Source organism: Sinocyclocheilus rhinocerous, unplaced genomic scaffold (assembly GCF_001515625.1).
Source record: "Sinocyclocheilus rhinocerous isolate Xijiao unplaced genomic scaffold, SAMN03320098_v1.1 scaffold1654, whole genome shotgun sequence".
In the NCBI taxonomy this organism is placed as follows: Eukaryota; Metazoa; Chordata; class Actinopteri; order Cypriniformes; family Cyprinidae; genus Sinocyclocheilus; species Sinocyclocheilus rhinocerous.
In genome coordinates this window covers 951,910-958,900 of record NW_015639533.1, presented here as the reverse complement: position 1 = coordinate 958,900, position 6,991 = coordinate 951,910, and positions in this window count along the sequence as shown.

Here is a 6,991-nt window from a genome sequence, read left to right as displayed (position 1 = left end):
AGGAAAGGTGTGTTTTACTGTAATCTTCTGATCTGATAGACAGTGAAAACCTTTTGGTACGCAAATAAGAAGAAAAATCCAACGGAAACGCACTAACAGGCTAGAAACTGAAACTGTGAAATTCTCTCTCCCGTAGTGATTATCCTAACTTAAACCCTCCACCATAAACGCGCGTGTGCACATGTGAGCTCACGTTCACGATGGTGTGTTTTTGGCAGCTGTAAGCGGCGTGTGATTTATTTGAGTTCAGATTCTGTGCGTTTGGTCCTCCCACACACACACACACACACACACACACACACACACACTCCATTCATACAGCTAAAACAGAAAAATGCAGAGTCGCTCGAGTGTTTTCATCTATTGGATTAATATTGAGACATAGGCCATGATTTCCTACACAGCCACACATATTACTAGAGTGGTACGGCACTAAAAATAAAAAATAATCGTACACGCCACAGAACAGCTCAGAGTTAAAGCCAAATAGAGAGAGAGAGAGAGATGGATGAATAAAAAGGGTCAAAAAAAGAAAAGTCAGTGCGGTCTAATCGAGATAAAAGAGCTGAGTGCTCAATTTGAAACTCAAACGGGTTACTTTACTTTCATGCAAAATGCATGGCAGAAACAGTCAGAAAGAAAGAAACAAATTAAGACAGTCGTCTGTAGGTTATACAGAGAGAGCAGAGGTAATAGTAGCGATACTAATTAAAAGAAATCAGAGAAAGTTCAGAATCTCTATTAGCCTTATTTTGCTTTCTATTATCCCATTTACTTGTCTGTCAGAGCAAGGTGATTTCATTTGCATGCATAGGTACAGTATTTGCACGTTAAGTGTTTTATTAGCATACATACATTTTTATAAGTGTATGTTATAAAATAAAATTTATGTTGTAAATGATCCAGTGGCTCAGTGGCAGAGCATTGCGTTAGCAGCGCAAAAGGTCGTGGGTTCAATTCCCAGGGAACACATATACTGGTAAAAAATGTATAGCCTGAATGAAAAAAAAAGTATAGCCTGAATGCACTGTAAGTCGCTTTGGATAAAAGCGTCTGCTGAATGCATAAATGTAAATAAGTTTAGATAAACACTGAAACATACAATGCCAAGGTATTAAAGGCATCTACAACAAATAGAAATGTATAAATGTTACAAGTTCTTTGAGGATCACAGAATGTTGATTTTGTTGTATTTATAGTAAATTACATTAAATGTTTTATATTGCATTTATCCAATGCTGCTAACACATTTGCCTAATTTGACATTATAACGATTTACTCCGTTCTGTATGATTGGCAAATAAGTTGAAGCCACTGTGACAACACACAGAAATCAGTAAATGAGGGTGTGTTTACACTTGGTTCATTTGGTCCAGAAATGAAGGATACATTTAGTCCTGGTTCACTTAGTGTTCACACTGTCATTTTTAACAACAAACCTAAATATACTAAACAACAGGCATATAATATATTATCATAATATAGATTTTTTGGAAGTGGACCAAGACTCAACTTTTCAGGGGGTATCAGTCTATTTGTTTGCTGAACACCAAGGTTCAGAAGGCAGCGTTCACATTTCTTCAAATAAATCAAACTAACAGAGCAATCACACCAAACCTGAGTAAAACATGCTAAATTCAGCCATACAAAAAATGCTAATGACTTCACTTTTATTAGTCCCATTTGGATTTCATTTAGAAATTAATTTGGTCCTTTCTCAGGCAAGGTTTCTCTGTCACTGATAAATGAGAGTTCATATGGGATTGTGTGAGTACTGAACTCACCTTCAGTGTTACGGTCACAAACATGTCACTTTTAAACCTAAGTATTCATAAAGATTTACGTACAAATAGCCATAATGTACTAAATGGAGGTAACTTTTTTAAAACTTACCAGTTACTTTTTAAACTATGCAAAATAGAAAAATTCCCTTTGTGGAGATTTATGCTATACACCCACACTGCATACATAATCTCAAAGAGTGCATTCACAATTTGTTTTCCAAACATATAAATTTTTCTTCCTTTAATGTTATTTTCTTTTCATGCTTGTGAATACATTTATATGTACTTTATTTATTAAATTATTTCTGCTGTTTAATTCATAGATTACACTACAGTGCTTTGCACTGCTGTGGTTTGACAGTCATGCAAATAAAGCAGCATTGGACTTGAAAAAACTCAAGCTGAGAGCTAGAAAGAGAAAGACAGCATTCTCTGAATGTGAATGTGTTTGTGTGTGTACCATCAAAGTAATATTTCTTTGCAGTTGCAGATAAACAGGTCTGCAGAATGTCCATCACTCATAAAATTACTACATGTTTGTTTACTAACACTTTGACTGATTTAACTACGTTCATTTGCAAATATATGTGCAAATTCAGAAAAAAATGTCCTACTGAAATTAAGATAAACTGAAATTAAGCTTTAAGAAGTCATATGTCAAAAAAGATTAAATAAAATAAAAAACATTACCATTGAATTTCTAAATCATACATTTTATATGAAATACTACAGTATATGGAATTAAATATTTACTTTAATAAAGTAGATATTTAAATATATCTACTTTATTTGAATTGCCATGCACAGATTATGTCTGAGGAATACAGAATCAGAGCACAACAATAAAAACAAAAACAAAGGAACAGCAAAGAGCTAAAATACAGGAGCATATCAAAGAATAAAAAAAGCTAAATAACAAACAGCAAGATTGATGAATGGTTCAGAAGTGGGAGTCTGCTCACAGAAAGAGAGCGAGAGAGAGAAAAACTGCTGAAAGGTCATGGCTTCCAACAGAGAGACAGAGAGAAAGACTGTAACCTGTTGGGTTTTAGCACTGTGCTGTCTTACATTCTGCAGACAGACAGTTGTTCTGCTTTAGGTTTTCTTTTTCATTCTGAGCTTATACTTTTGGACTCTGGGCTTGTGTTGGATCTGTCATTTTTTCCTGTTAGGATTCTTGTCCATGTCCCAGTCTGTTATCCAAGCATCTCTCCCTCACCCTCTGTCTCTCTCTTACATTCTCTTTCTTTTTTAATGCATAGGACATGTTGCTTTATTTCTCACATTTCTTCTTGTTTTTGTTTGCTTTTTTGTATTTAATGCCTCACTGTCTTGTACACAGAAATAAATAATGTTCCTTATGCCTTGAATACGCTTGGCTACATATTAAATCTATATTTTCAGCAACAAAAAAAACAGCAGAATGTTCCTGTTTTTATACACACACACACACACATATATATATATACACACATATATATATATATATATATATTAGGGATATGCCGGTATCAAATTCTCATGTTGCGATTAATTGCTAATGCTTTTATCACGGTATACGGTATTATCACGATATTGAAATTTAGTTTTAAAAAAAGTGCTGTCATAATACAGTATAACAGGTTTAATAACTTTTTTCTTGTAACAAAAATAACTGAACATTTAAATGTAATAAAGCACTACAGAAAAATGTATAAAGTTAAAAGTTTTATACACAGTTTAAAGTGCAAAAGAACTATAAAGACCAATAGGTATCACTTTACAATAAGACCTCATTAGTTAACCTTAGTTAGTGCATTAACATTCACAATGAGCAATAGCTACATTTGCTACAGAAGTTATTAATCTTTGCTAAAAAAATACAAGTCTTTGTTCATGTTAGCTCATTAAATAACACAGCTGCAACTCTAGATTTGAACATCCTGTTATTAAATATTGGAATACCTAAGATTAATGAATGTTCAGAAGAATTTTTCATTGGCAGTTTATGTTAACTAATGAATTAACTAATGTTAACTAATGAAGCCCTAATGTAAAGTGTGACCGAACAATAAAGAATCAAAACACTTTCAAACAATATCTAGGGCATGTTGTAGTCCAGATTAAAATGTAAAAAAAAGTTTGAAAATAAATAGCCTATTAAGTCTAAATATGTAAGTATTTGGCGCTGTGATGAACATCATAGCAAATACACAAATCTGAATGGCTGTTTAAATCATTTAAACACCTTTCAGAAACAGAAAGTAGTGCAGCTGCTTTGTTTACAGGGTTTCCGGGGTAAAGGCTGCATTTAAATGAATTATTATATTATTATTATTATCATTTCTGCAGTTTAGCGCCATCTGCTGTCAGAGAGTGAAAGTGCGCTTTCATCCAGAGCGTCTCTCACATGTTCCGCCATGTGCTTCTCGTCCGCGCTTGTTTACATCAGAGTGCGCACGCGTCTTTCACGCAGCATACAGCGGTGTTGTGCATTTTGACCAGTTGATGGGAAAAGTATTCTTAAAATGCATTCAAAATTCTGAATAATTTGTAATATATAATTATTCACGGTATTTAGAAGTGCCCACGATAACAATATCGTGCATATTCATTACCGTGATATATCGCATTACCGAATACCGGCACAAGTCTAATATATATATATATATATATATATATATAAAAAGAGAAGCTGAGGTCAATTTTTATCCCAAAGAAAATTAAACCAGTGTTTATAATATACATAAAAATACAAAATTATTATATATAACAAAAATATATACAAATATGCAAATAATAATACGTAAGCCTATTGACATTCACAACCAGTCATGAGGGTCTAGTGGTCCTCTCATGATATAATTTTCCTATGATATACAATTATGGTTTTCTGCCTGTTGGTTAGAATGGATATAAAAAGGCTTAGTAAGTCTTGTAGGAAAGTCAAAAACAAGACTAGAAATTGTATAATGACAATGACTTGTGTCAAAAGACGAATACGACAATCAGCATTTATGACAGTTTTGCATGATAAACTAAACTCAAACATGAAGATGATTGAATTTAGGCCACGCATACCTCTATGAAAACTTTTCAACTATTTTCAGATTCAGAGCGTTCGTGCCCTATGCAGATAACCTCCTACTGCTAAACCACTCCAGCACGGGTCAGATTTATCAAAGCTCTCAGACTGTTAATCTCCAGTGTAATCAGAAGATCACTGAGAAAGCTTTTACCCAAAATTCATCGGTGGTCGGCAAGCAGATTTTTTTCATGAAAATCCTGGAAAACAGCTTCCACTGCTCCCTTTCAGCTGCTGGGTTAATAAGGACAGGTTCTATCAGATTCTCTTAATGTCCCGATCCGTCCCGGCTCTGCGGTCCTGTGCTAATCTGGTCCGCTGCCAGGCCCGCCCTCGACTGAATTAGCCAACACATTTTGGTTAAATGTCAGCAGTAATCTATTCTGAGCCGACTGAAATCGCTTCATAGAAATATCACCTGGATGCAGCTGCTCACAAAATATAAAAAAGGATTAAAAAGATTAAAAACCTGAGAGAGAGAGTAAAATTGTTTTTTTAAGACAATGGAAATGGCTAGTATTTTGAGTTTCCAGCTGATGATAACGTTCTTTGCTTTCAGACTTTTTTCCTCTTGCAGGAAACATTAAACTTCCTCTGCTCCAAACACATCAGTAAAAGACCAGCGAGATGTGGAGTTTTGACTAGAGCCTGACCGATATGGGTTTTTTGGGGCCCGATGCCGATACCGATATTAGGGAGTAAATAAAGCCCCGTTCACACTACAAGCGACACGCAACAGCAAAGCGACACAATCCCATTCATTTCAATGGAGAGCTGGCGATTTCTGGCGACACTAGCGACAGCGGCCGTTGGTGACCGGATGGGGCGTGTCCAGCGACGCGACAAAGTTCAGAATCCTTCAACTTTATGCAAATGAAGAGCGACTTTCGGGAGCGACATGGTGGTCACACCAGATACTGACTGGTTTTCGGACCCCCCTGGACTCCCCAATACAGTAAAACTGCACATTTTAGAGTGGCCTTTTATTGTGGCCAGCCTAAGGCACACCTGTGCAATAATCATGCTGTCTAATCAGCATCTTGATAAGCCACACCTGTGAGGTGGATGGATTATCTCGGCAAAGGAGAAGTGCTCACTAACACAGATTTAGACAGATTTGTGAACAATATTTGAGAGAAATAGGCCTTGTGTGTACATAGAAAAAGTCTTAGATCTTTGAGTTCAGCTCATGAAAAATGGGGGCAAAAACAAAAGTGTTGCGTTTATAATTTTGTACAGTGTAGTTAATATCAGTAATATGCAGCATGCACGATACAAGGAAATGGTCATGTTCATTAAATCTAGCGTATGATTAAAACGATGAGTGGGCCCGGTGACGTTTTGCTTGACTCCAAAAGAGTTTATTAGGTCAGTAAACGCAAGTCCTAATGCATCATTTGTATTATCAACGTGAATGTTAAAATCTCCGACAATTAGCGCTTTATCAACAGTAACCAATTATAAACACCAGTCCAGCCGCGATCAGCTCCGGTGGCCGTAACACGGGCTTTAATGCGCCGCAGACGCATGCCGTGATGCGCAGATCAGCTCTGGTCTCTAACGTCACTGAATCTGCTGTTAAAAATGAGCCATCCATTAATCATATCATCATGCAAAACTAAGAATTAGAATCATTGTAATGTGACGATCAAATATAGGTGCGGGTGGGTGGCGGGCAGATTATTTAAGCAGCAGACTCGGGTGAAGTTTGAGCTCATCCGCACATCTCTACACTACACTGACCTGGGTCACCAGTAGCAAACAATGGAGCGCGTTCTGCTGGACAAACTAAGTAATTACACCATTCAGAAGCATTTAATCTGCGTTATATGTTCTGTAAAAAAAAATTTTCATGTCCGCAGCATATTCACCGATACCGATATATCTGCGACAGGCTCATATCGGCCGATAATATCGGCTAAACGATATATCGGTCGGGCTCTAGTTTTGACACACATTTGTCTCGTTTCTCTGTAAAGATCCGAAACCGAACAGTGTTTTAGTTCCCACCTGGGCCTCATGAACCTTAAGAGCTGCTAGTTTTAGCTTCCGACTCTCACTTCAATGTCATTACATTCCACAGGAACATTCTGCTCTTTGTCCCGCATGTTAATGGATATCTCAAAAGAAGGTTGAGAGGAGA